The sequence below is a fragment of the Pseudophryne corroboree genome, chromosome 4 (assembly GCF_028390025.1).
Source record: "Pseudophryne corroboree isolate aPseCor3 chromosome 4, aPseCor3.hap2, whole genome shotgun sequence".
Classification (NCBI taxonomy): domain Eukaryota; kingdom Metazoa; phylum Chordata; class Amphibia; order Anura; family Myobatrachidae; genus Pseudophryne; species Pseudophryne corroboree.
This window is the reverse complement of record NC_086447.1, coordinates 804,509,561-804,523,020: the sequence shown is the minus strand read 5'-3', so window position 1 is coordinate 804,523,020 and position 13,460 is coordinate 804,509,561.

The window sequence follows — 13,460 nt, the reverse complement described above, 5'->3', positions numbered from 1 at the left end:
CACAGTACAGCAGGTAGAGTCACGAGAGAGAGGGAGGAAGAAAGAAAGAAAGAAAGAAAGAAAGAAAGAAAGAAAGAAAGAAAGAAAGAAAGAAAGAAAGAAAGAAAGAAAGAAAGAAAGAAAAAAGAGAGAGAGTGGGGTGGGAAGGAGACAGAGAGAGAGGTAGGAGAGGGACAGAGATGAATGGCAACACCTGGAGCCTAGCTTGAGCACATGGGGGAGAGTCACAGGTACCTCTGTAATGGTGGCAGGCACGAATGGTGGTGAGGGGGAGCAGTGAGAGAAGAGCCTGTTTGGGGATGTAGGGCCAGAGGGGGCAGCGAATGGGGGGAAGGGGGATGCTGGGGCAGTGAGAGAAAGGCCTGTGCAGGGGAGGGGGAGCTGGGGGATGCTGTGAATGGGGGTGAGCGGGCTGCTGGAGCAGTGAGAGAGGAGCCTGTTACTGGGAAGGGGGGTCTGGGGAGTGCAACTCGCCTCATCATCACTGTCAATAGGGACCGCAGCGCTGCGGCTCTGCTGCTTGGGTGCCAGGAACAGATGAGTGGACTGATCTCTGGAGGGGCTCTGAGCCTCTGCAGCAGGCAGGAAGGAGGGTGCTTCTCCTTAGCTGCTGCACTAGTGACCGGGGTGACGGGAGGCAGCGGTTCATCAGTGGCAGGGCCAGAGACAGCTGGAACTGGCGCAATGTATTGAAACCAGATGCCCCAGGCAATTGTCTATTGGCTAGGGCCAGCTGTGGGCGAAGCACACGGGAGACTGACGCTGCTGTTGTATATTAGCAGCGATGCATCCGACAGAGAGGGAGTCGGGCACAACACTACGGTTTTAAAATGTAGCGGGCAGCGCTGGTGCTGGCGTCTGCCAATCTGGGTGTATGCGGATGGTGCGCCCACAGCCTAAGTGTGCTGTGTGCTAAGCATCATCCGCCCACACCTAGTTGCTTCACCGCATGGTGCCTAACCCTAACCTCCCCTTCAAAGTGCCTAAACCTAACCCTCCCTCCCCGGTCCCTAACCCTAACCTTCCCAGCCCTGCACCCTAACCCCCTTCTCCTGCCTATACCTAACACCCCCGCGCGTGGCAGGACGCCATCGCATTTAGCTCTCAAGACGATCAGGATGCCAGCTTTTGGCATTGTGACGCCGATATCCCACGCGGGGCCAGTATCTAGACACCGGGATTGTGCCCTCCTTCGGGATCCCAGCGTCAGTATATCAACTGCCGGGCTCCCGTCTGTCGGGAAGCTAACTGCTTCCCCCTTCGATAACTGCATGTCAATTTTTGTCTGTACTGGATCTGAAACAAACTAACTGTAAACACAGTGGTTTTAATTATTAGTTATGCATATCTGACATTAGCAATAGCATACAGGTCAGTATAGCTAGCCTCAGGAGACACCCTATAGTGGGTGAATTGCTGCTAGTACTGAACAATATATTTTAAACATTGTCTGGTTATGTCATTATCCAAAGTATTCACAAACACACTGTTGTTAGAATGAATCAAGTGATACTTAGCTCCAAATGTCTTATGTTCCTCATACTAAAGTCTCATATTTGTGTAATATCACCCTATGAACCCATATATTCTATGTGGTTTGTCTGTCTTTTTTCTGTAGACTTAACTATTAAGGATTCTGCTGGCCAACGTAAATTCCAATAAAATGGTCTCAGACTACCCCCCAGTGTTCAAGTTAACATATGATATTTTCTGTGTCCTGTGTAGCTAGAATAATCTTAGTAAAAGAAGTGAAGTGCACAGGAACATTTTATATTTATGTAGCAATATATATTTGTATCTCTGCTTGTATGTTTGTACTGTACTTTATACTGGTCTATTTCGACTGTCATAAAAAATGTATTGTGCTGAGCTCATGTGTTACTTATTGTGTAGACAAGGTGATATTTCATTGAAATTCATACATACTTTATAAAATCTGTCACCAGTCTCTTTTCTGCTTTAATTAGGTGAAGCATTTATTATGATTGATCTTGCATAAAAAATACATATTCTCTAGTTTGACCTATTAACCTCCGATATTGCAAGCAACCAAAGCCCTTATCACCTGTCAGCGAGACATATCTGTTTAATATTTGTAAGGATAATATATGGAAAAGTCTATAAAATGCTTGCATACATAAAAATGAAAGTAAAAATCCATGTATATTACATAGGTTGTCATATATTAGTTTCGTTTTTATGCATGTTCAGTATACATACGTATATGAAGAGGCATAAACATTTTTTGTGGTGCTGTGATAGCACAACTGTCACTGAATTGCACCTGGGACAACGAGAAAATTCAAATATACAATTATTTGTTATAATAAATTTAATCGGCAGTTAATTATTAAGCATCAACAAAAATAATTGCTGTCTAAACATCTGTGTTCTGCTCAGTCTAGTTCTTATTTTTCAAATGATTTGATTATTATTAATATTACTATAGCGCCATCATATTATACAGCACTGTACAGGAATTAAAATTAATCTACACCATCCCTTGCCCCCGCTGGCATCTGTAAGTAGAGTTGTTCGGATTTACTTGGTTCTTAACGCCATAATGAATGCGAGATCGGATTTATCCAGATTTGTCTTAATGGCTATCCAAACCACGTGACATCCGAGAGCCAATAAGATGCCGTTTTGAGATCTGGGTAAATCTGAACCCGCACATTTCTACTTATAAGCACCGACCATTGGCTTTTGAAACTAGCACACACACAACGGTCACTTTATTTAGGAGCCATTTAAACTAAGTATGTTTTATGCTATGCATGAGACTGAGACACACATAAACATCCACTAATGCCCATTCACACACTGCAGTCAGTGGCAGTCAGGGGTAAGAGAAGTGAGGGCCCATGCACACAACCTGCACCCATTATAGAAACTCCATTGATGGCAGACACAAATAGCATACCTCCCAACATTGGGAGAAGTGGAAGACGGACAATTCGATACGGCGTAGCTGCACGCCTGAAAGGGGGGGTGGCCCCTAGAAAGGGGGCGTGGTTTCACAGGAGTGTCGCACTCGTGAGGCATGCCCAGTTTTTCACCACTATGGGGGCATGGCCAGCGCTTTATGAGCTGCTGGCATGCCCCCTGTCCCTCCGTCTCTAATGAATAAACGCTGTGCAAATGCACGCAGAGCAGTGACTGACAGGATCCTCCCAACTGCCCTACACACACACACCGTGGGACACTATGGCCCGCGGGTGGGACAGCGGGACAGTCCCAAAATAACAGGACTGTCTGCGGAAATCAAGACAGTTGGAAGGTATGAAATAGCATATGCAGATGACAGATGCCAGCATTAGAACATTGTGATTGGCTGTTTGAGAATGCTTCTTTGCAGGCACTATTGCTCTTACGTGCCCATACAAGCACAGTTTCATTGATAGCAGTTTCACTGATGCTTGATAACAAATGTGTTTGTTGCCAGTAAAATACTTGCTTATATTATTCATGGAGTCTGATTCTGAGTTTCTGCAAGTGGAATACAAACTCCTTCCCTTGTGTACATCTGTGCAGCCAAATGTGCGAGGAGTGAGATCATGTACGCGATAAGTGCATCTTTACACCCCACCATCGGTCGCACTATCAAAAATGTCACCAGTCCTATGACAGGCTAAGTTTCTCCATCTGACTACGGCCTCCTATGCCTGCAGCCACATTGACATGCCTAGGCCACTCACATAATACTCCTATTGAATGGACCATTTTTCAGTGCACTACTAGCCACCTCCCATTCCCTGCGAAAAAAGCAACAGCAGCGATCAGATCTGAATGACCCCCATAGTCCAAATTCATGCTATTCTAATAGATAAATTGCTCCAACTGAGGTGAAATTGTGGTCACCTCTGCATCAGTCTCCAAAAGGTAAGCTATCATAGTAGTAGAGGGTACAGTTGTTACAAGGCCAACTGTTGGGGGGCTAACTGCCCTATCACAGTGCATTTGTATATCTGCTTTCTTCACCACTGGGCAGTGTATAGGTGCCCTTATAAAATGTTACAACGGGGCCAGTGAGGGATTAAACCCCGTGGAGGTCCCTAGACAGACAAAACCTAGGGGCCCCCCACGCAAATTAGCTCCTAATACGTTTTTAATTTTATCAACCAACAGTCTACGATCTGGAAAATTTAATGTGAATCTGATGTCTATTGTTTCTGAACTTTTAGTTATTAATGGGTACATTACATTCATTTTGTATTTTCTCTAAACAGTCTTTAATGCAAAGTTTTTGTTTCTTCGAGTTGATTATTTTTTTCTATATTTTGGAAACAATTGAAGAAAGCTTGATTGTAATTTTCTATCAGATCAATATTATTTTGATCTGTTGTAGTGGGTCGGTTCCCACTGTGCCTATTTGGTACTCCAAAACTGCACGGGGCCCGGAAATGTCTAGTCATGCCCCTGTCTCCCATTACATTGTCTAGTCATGTCTAGTCATGCCCCTGTCTCCCCTATCTCCCATTGGTTGCATTCCTATGCAACCAATGCGGTATTCATTGGCTCCCTCGAATGATACTTCATGCACAATCCTGATTATTTTGAAGGTGATGTCCCCAATTGTACTTTAAGCACTGGTGCTTATTCAGCTATAAAAACAAGTGCTGATGAGTGCTCAGCCGTTCCAGCGGTGACAGGTTGAAGTGAAGAAGACTCCTTCGCACAAGAGGTATTAATCCTTAAAATGCTGCATGCAAAGTTTTCTGAGCTTAGCCATTCTCGTGTGACAGGAGAATATGGTTCTCCTTCCTCTTCAGCCTGTAATCATATATTAGCATAACTTGTGTGAGCTATAGTCATTATTATTAGTTGCAATAAATGCTGTTTTTCCAATATTTACTCCTTCTAAGTTGAGTTGTAAATCCTCTTCACTTGAGAAGTTGTTGATACTGCAGTGTGGACATTTACGGCTTATTCTCTACACTTCATTATAATCTGGAGAAGAGCTATGCAGGCAATTCTTTCATTAATACACTATACAAATGAGAATGGTTGTATGTTAGGTAAGGACTAAGGCCCTCATTCAGCATCATACGCTATTGTGCTAAAATCGCTATTTTGCAATTTCAGACCATGTGCGCATGCGTGAGGTCTTAAACTGCGTTCTTTTCAGAACGCAGCCTAAGTCCTTGTCGGGGGCAGGACATCGACATCACATTTGGGTGTGGGTGTCGATGCACCATTTGGGGGGCGCAGTCTGGACAGCGCAGGTGTGTCCGGACCATTTCCAGGGCAGGGCGCAGCAGCTGCGTAACGCCACACGCAGCCGCTACAACCCAAAACATGGTGGACCGCTAAGCTGCATAGGCAGGTGGCTACCTTTATCATGCAAGCATTTTGGTACTTAGCGAAGCGCTCGCAAGTTAGGAGGGGGGAGGATCCACCATGCGGGGTGGCCTTGCCCTGTGCTGGGCAGCCCCCCCGCATGTTAATGTAATGAGTTGTAGTTTTGAGAATAGTCGCACAACTACAACTCATGCTGAATTAGGCCCTAAGGGGGAGATTTAGACTCAGTAGCAGTTTTGCAAAAAATGCTAAAACTGCTACTGATAAAATCACATGCTAGGGGCCCAGCATGTGTAGCGATGCCCAGTGATGCAAATGCAATTTAATTGCGATTGCAGAAAGCGGCAAATAAAGATCGGTACCTGTATTCGCAGCCAGGCGATGTCATCTAGCCACCCTGAAAAATAAAAATGAAAGTCCGTGCATGCGCTATGCGAGCACTGTGCAGACAGCCGAAACACGGCCATTTGCAATTTCAGCAATAGAGCCCGGTAAGTCCTAAAACTAAAGCAACTTATCTCTAAAATCTTCTTTAATCTTGCTTTGTTTTATGAGAATAATATTATCTCACTTCAGGGTATATTCAATTGCTGTCGAAACTGCCATCTTGACGGAAAAATGGCAGTTTTCGACTTTTTTAGGTCGGAAAGGGTTCCAACCTATTTAATCCCTGTTTTTTTTATCCGACAAGTCGGGGAATTCGACTTGTCGGAAAGCATGTGGATGGGCGGAATAGCCGCCGATCCACCTGCTGCTATCAGAAACGAGACCAAATTCGACAGGTTTTGGTCCCGTTTCCGACAATATGAATCCGTCGTTAAAAAAAGTCAGATTGAGGTGAGGAGACGGGGAGGTGCGGCGGCGAGCTATGGGGAGCGTGGTGGCGGGCTAGGGGCAGCAGGGCAGGCAGGTACCTTATGACGGGCGTCCCCCCGGCCAGGCACCTCTCTCCCTGCAGCGCTCCTGGCCAGCACTGGCCTACACGGCTGAGTGCTGTGATGTGAGGCTCCCTCCAGCAGCTCCCTGTGATCTCACACACAGGGAGCTGATGACAGCAGCAGCACGGATTCATACGACAAATGCATGTTGGAATGGAACACGACAGTAATTGAATATACCCCTTAAAGGCAGTACACACGTTCTTTAGATGTGTGCTGCACGGTCTATCAGTGATCGCTCAGCACACATCTCTCCGCCCGCTCAGCACAGCGTGACGTGTGCTGAGCGAGGGAGTGGACGGGGGGGAGTTCATTTCACCCAGCGGTGAAATGAGCGACCTGCTAGATTGTGCCTGCATGCAGTGCCATAACTAGACATTTTAGCGCTGTGTGCAAGAAACAGCATCGGCGCCCCCATATACAAATCAGGGCCAGTGCGCGCAGTAGGCTCGTGCCAAAAATATAGGGGCGTGGCCTCTTAGGGAAGGGGTGTGTCCACAAATCTCCCTTTTACACATTACAGCAGGCATAGCTCCCTTATACACATTACGGCAGGCAGAGTCCCCCTTTTTACACATTACGGCAGCAGAGTCCCCCTTTTTACACATTACGGCAGGCATAGCTCCATTTTACACAGTATGACAGGCAGTCCCCCTTTTTACACAATATGGCAGGCAGGCCTCTTTTTTAAACATTGTGGCAGGCAGTCCCCCTTTCTTACACAGTATGACAGGCAGTCCCCCTTTTTTACACAGTATGACAGGCAGTCCCCCTTTTTTACACATTAAGGCAGGCAGTCCCGCTTTTTTACACAGTGATAAAGCTAAATATTTATCTTATTTAAAACCCTTTATGAGGTCTAAGAACACTGTACGCTATTTACGTATGGAGTACCGTAAGGGTACGCACGTTGCGTAACAATCGCTTAGCCGTGGTCGAGACGCTCAAGCGTCACGTTCGCTCACGGCCAAGAGATCACAGGCAGGCACGCTATTGGCTGCCGACTAATGTAATGATTCGCTATAGCGTAGCGGACGCTCGGGACCACGAGGAGATCACCAGCGGCGCAGACGCTCACAATGTTAAACCTTTATATCTAAACCAAAAACAGTGTATTATGCAGCAAAACCTTAGTGTAGTGATAGAGTGTAGATGCAACCTTGTGTAGCCTGATTATCTTAAAAGCTGTTCGAGCGTCACCGACGCTCTGAAAATACTTAACACTATGAGAAATACACAGATACCTGGGCTTAGGGTCCAACGCCTTATATATATATATTATGAATGTTATACTTGCAAAAGAATTAATACAATACAAGTCATACACTACAATATAACATAGACTAACTAACCAGATAACTACACAGGAAATACAATACAATACTATTACGTTTAAGAGAATACGAGAGATAGAGGAGACGAGAGAGAGAGAGAGAGAGAGAGATATGGAGAGATATGGCTCAGAATAACAAGGAAGACAATATGATTGCGGAGAAAAACTTACGCACAAAGGGGAACGATCGCATGCGCCTCTGGACATCCAGCTCCCGATTATCAGCAATGAGAACCGTTGAAGAGTGAGCTGGATGTGATCGGCTTGTCTATTTATGCCCCACACACAATACAATTCAATGGTCCCTACAATCTCATTGTTCATTGGACACAGGAATTCCTCCTCGCACTATAACAAAAGGTCATGGGTTGATTCATACAGGTGGGCTGTGACAATTTCCAACTGCTCAGGTGGGTGGGAAACTAGGTTTCCCGCCGCATGGATAAGTAAGTGCAAATAATAGTAAATGGACATAAACTTCTTATGTCCATAACTATTCGCACGAGCGATTAATTCGCTTCAAACCAACACCGGAATATTGCTAATTAAATACTCTTCCGATGGATACTAAACACCACTGTATTACTCCTGTCTGACCCTTCGTATCAAACAAAGAGGGATTTCTCTGTCCATGAACATTCTACATTAACCAAACTTTCAGATTCTATCAAAGGGACCATAATCTATAAAATACATTATATGGTGAAAATATGTAACGAAAGAGTCGCCCGCTAGACGCATACAATCTCTACCGTAAATGCGCATATCGTGCGACTGCGGGTGCACGCGACTGCGTGTATGCGCACGCACGGGAGAGTGTACGCACGCGCCGAGCGGACAAGTATGAGGTGCAAATATGGCAGTGTGCATAGTGATATTTTTTCTGACTTTGACAGTCCACCCTTTGGCAGTCAACAATAACTGCCACTTCCTAAAACATTTCAAAACGAGAAAAATATATGTCAGGGGTTAATACATTTCCATGGTTGGGTAAGGGAGGAGAGAGGAGAAGGTGTGAAGAGGGTATGACCTAGTGGGATAGTAGAAGCATGTGTGTATGAATCCATGTTTGGGGGTCATGTATCATCGTGCCGTACGTGTTTTAAATCAAGCTTCGAGGTATTGCGAAGTATACATTTGAATTCCTTCTTATCCCGTGGTACGGGTCTGTGGATGGGCTGTCAAACTTTACCGAGCTCTTTTCGGCTGTGGTTGCAACAAAATGGGGGAGCACATTTTAGTTGATGATACATGAATGGGGGAATATGTGATTGCTGATATCTGTGCCTGTATTCCCTATCGACTATGTGTGTCATTACCTGAAGGTTGTAGAGATGAAGGAAAGACATAATTACGGTAAATGCAGTGGTATTCTATGTCAGGTTAATGAACATTTGTCGGTTGAAGTCTTGTTCGGTGTCTGTTGAATGCAGTCTTCTTTGTGCTTTTGCCAAAAGGCGTGTGGGCAAAAAGCTTTGTCAATGTCCATAGGCTTACAAAAGTGTTGGGCTAGCGTAATTTTAAAAATTTCTAGGGAAACTGGGGGTCTATGGCATTGTTCATCAAATATCTGTGTATAAGGTTGTCAAAACTTCTTCTTTAATCCATCAGTTGTCTGTATACAGGATCATCAAATTCCTCGTCAAAAGTGGGTCTTTTTACCTTGGAAAAACCAGAAAAACAGGTGAAAGAAACGGACCGTAGAAATCGCATTTTCATCACATCATTGTTTCTACATTTGGGTCATAAATTAAATCCATTGGAATTACAGTTTCCTCACTCCTTAAACTCATCACCCTGGTACTTCGTTTGCACTTCATTAAAGCCTGACCGCATCTAAATATCAAGCCAATGGCTATGACAACACCTAAGATACATAGAAGAAACTTCCCAACATCCATTATGACTCCTTGAGCCCATTCTCCTAAACCAGAGAACCAATTTCGCGGGTTCAACCATGACACCCAACCAGTCAGCTTATTACCTACAGCAGCAAGAGTGAGATTGTGTCTCCTGCGAAATTCCCACTTCAATTGGAGAATATCGTCCATCTTTTGGTCTATGACCTCGACCGGGTCCTCGGTACTATTCGTTATATATGTGCAGCATTTCACGCCGTACTGCGTTGCCAGTGTGACGCAATATCCGCCTGTCACTGCTGTGAGATAATTGAGAACCATTCTATGCTGGACCAGTTCTGTTTTATAAGCTTGAAGTTCTCTTCCAGTATACCTGAACGTGTCATCATACATTTCTGTGATATTGTCTAACAAATTTGCGAGCGCAGATATGTATTTATAATTCAACACTCCTCTGGCGGTGCGAGTGAAATCTAACGCGATTAGAAACTGAATCCCGGTGGATTCATGGATCATGTCAGAGGCCGGATGCTCTGTTCTTTCTATCAGGTGCCGTTTAACTACGTGCTCGTAATGAGTGTGAGTATAAGGAGCTTGGGCAACACGGTGTATATCTTTCATTTTGGCATGTGATACAGTCATTACCTCAGGCAGTACTTTTCCAATATAACACAATCCTTCAGAGTTTGGGGCAAGCCACTTATACGCCTTCCTCCCGCATATGAAATATGCATCATCGGGGAGAACATATGGGACGGAGTAGGACATAACCATATTACACATCTTCCATGTGAAATCTCCTAACCCTAATTCTCCCATCTGTCTAGTACACGTATCAGTTTGTACGATATGTGCGCAGTATCCTGGTGATACCTCTCCAACTCTCGTAATCCTACTTCCTAGGGTATACCTATATCGGAAAGATTTTTCTCTACTGGCTATGTGGCGTATAAGCTCTGTATCTGTAGGCATTCTATCTGCTCTATATGAAAAGGTCATGGTTTGGTTGCTCCATGACACTTCCCAACTTCCCGGCTTTCGGGGATTGGTAATGTTAAAACATATTAGGGATCTATCCACATGATATTGGTGGAGCTTCAAACTAGGAGGACTGGAGATATTAAACCTCCTGTCCACCGGTCTCCCACCCTTTAGCTCAAGTACCTCCCCTATCGTTAAAGGAAATGGTACTAGTCCTGATTTGCTATGACCTTGAGGTACTTGAGAGCATACCCAACAATCTGTTTGATTTAACACACTACCCACTAAGGAGTGATAGTCACTCAATGGATGCCGGTCCATGTGGATATTAAAACTGGATTGGCATTTCTTAATGTACCCATCCTCAACTACGTTATCACAGAGCCTACAGATACAGTTTTCTTCAGCTAACAATCCTTCACAATTCCTTCTATTGTCAATGCTATCGGATCGTTTTCTGATACTCGCCTTTGCTTGTTGGTTAAGTTGTTCTTGGAAAACTACGCCTCCATCTTTGTCATCAGAACCCATTCCAGAACCTCTCTCGACCTCCATGGTACTCTCACCGGAACAGACTGCTCTGGTCAACATCATGGTCAACAGGAAAATCCGGATCACAGTCTCTTGGGGCAAGTCCATCTTATAGGAGGAAACGGAGAAGAATGAGAAAGGGGAAAAAAATAATTGAGGGAGAGGGGATGGGAAGTGGAGAAAAACAATAAAAGGGAACAGGGAATCGACAACTGCTTTTGATCTTGTGATTTTCAATGCTCAGGTGCCGCCTCAGTCCTCCTGGAACAGACACTCCAGTGATACAACTTCCTCTACCGTCTGTTCCTTATCACGGGACCTCTCTGGATCAGCAACCTTCTTACAATGGGACGAATGAACCCAAGTCTCTCTCTCGGCAACTTTCAATGCTGTAGTGCTAGTCAATAAGACTTGGTATGGTCCTTCCCATCTGTCAATAAGGCAACCTGAGCGTAGAAAATTCCGTATCATTACATAATCCCCAGGTTCAATGTCATGACAATTACTATCTGGTAAATCAGGAATCACCAACTTCAAATTATCATTTTGATTCCTTAACTGTTTACTCATGTTAATCAGGTATTTTACAGTCACTTCATTGTTACACTTCAAATCATCCTGAGGGTTAATCATAACATGCGGTTGTCGACCAAACAAGATTTCAAAGGGAGACAGATTAAGAGGGGACCTGGGAGTGGTTCTGATGCTGTACAGTACAATGGGTAAAGCTTCTGGCCATGTCAATCCTGTCTCTGCCATAACTTTGCTCAGTTTATTTTTAATAGTGCTGTTCACTCTTTCCACCTTCGCACTCGCCTGTGGACGGTATGGAGTGTGCAGCTTGCTATCAATTCCCATCAACTTACACATTCCTTGAAAGACATCACCTGTAAAATGGGTACCCCTATCACTTTCGATAATTCTAGGGATACCATATCTACATACAAATTCCAGCACAATTTTCTTAGCAGTAAACATAGCGGTATTTGTGGCCGCAGGAAATGCTTCGACCCAATTTGAAAAAACATCTATACAAACAAGTACATATTTCAAATTTCGACAAGGGGGTAATTGAATGAAGTCAATCTGTATTACCTGGAAAGGGCCGCCTGCAGGTGGGATATGAGATGGTTCTGTTGGTATTGCCTTTCCGATATTCTTTCTCAAGCATGTAAGGCATGACATTGCTCTCTTACCTGCATGAGATGAAAATCCTGGGGCGCACCAATATGCTCTTACCAACTTGCACATCCCTTCCTTGCCCAGATGAGTCAGCCCGTGAGCTGCCTCAGCTAAACATGGAAGATATGCAAAAAGGAATGCTTGGTATGTAAAGGCCCTATTGTAATCTCGGCTGGTTTGCTAACAGGGTAGTGCTGGACTACTCCTGTTACTCCTATGGCTGGAATTGTCTTACCAGTGGTTCTCATGCCCACTGTCGAATTTATCACTGATTTGGCCGCCCCCGTATCTACAAGAAAGTTTAATGATTTACCAGCTACATTTATTGCAATCTCGGGTTCACTTCCAAGATTTGCAATCAATTTTACTGGCTGGAGATTACAGGTATGGCCACACCCCTATTGGGTATGGTGACCTCCCTGAATCCCGCTGGCAGCAACTACTTGTGAGGGAGTTAGCTGGGAACGACCAGAGGCGTGCCAGTCTCTGTTCGGGGGGTATCTTTTTGTTTCCCCTGTATGTGGCTCATAATTCCGTCTCTGCGGACCCTGATCCCAATGTCGTGTGTCGTGTCGTTGTCTAGGGGGTTGGTATGATCTTTGCGAATTTTTCGCTCTACAGTCTCGTGCTATGTGTCCCTGTTTATGACAAAAATAACATGTTACCACATTTGACTTACCCACAGGGTTTGGTGATATAAACACAGGCTGTTTTGTGGTCAGGGCCTGTATACTTACTGACATTAACTTATCACCTTGTGACTCCCTGTGTCTGGTCATATTCCGGTCGTGATCAATAGCAGCCTCTCTCAAAGTAGCCACCGACAGACCTCGCCAACATGGTTGTGTGGTCTGTACCCTGGTCTTTAATGCCTCTTTTAAACCATCCATTAGCACAGATACTGCTACCTCTTGATGGTTTGCATTGGTCCTAATGTCCTCTATGCCAGTGTACTTTGCCATTTCTAATAGTGCCCAGTGAAAATAATCAGCAGCTGTTTCTGTCTCTTTTTGTTTAATGGAAAAAATTCTATTCCATTTGGCCACAGCTGGAAAATACTCTTTTAACTGTAAACTTATTCTTTTTACGTTATCTTTGTTGTACACATCTGTAAGAGGTACATCCTGATCCAATCCACAGTCAGCTAAAAATTGAGCTGCGTCGACATTGGAGGGTAAACAAGCCCTCAGCAATATCTGCCAATCTTTGTTATTGGGCTCTAAAGTGTTTCCTAGGTCTCTGATGTATTTTTGGCTAGCAACTAAGTCTTTTCTGGGGTCAGGGAATTCAGACACTATGGTCCTTAATTCCATTCGGGAAAACGGGCTGTACATG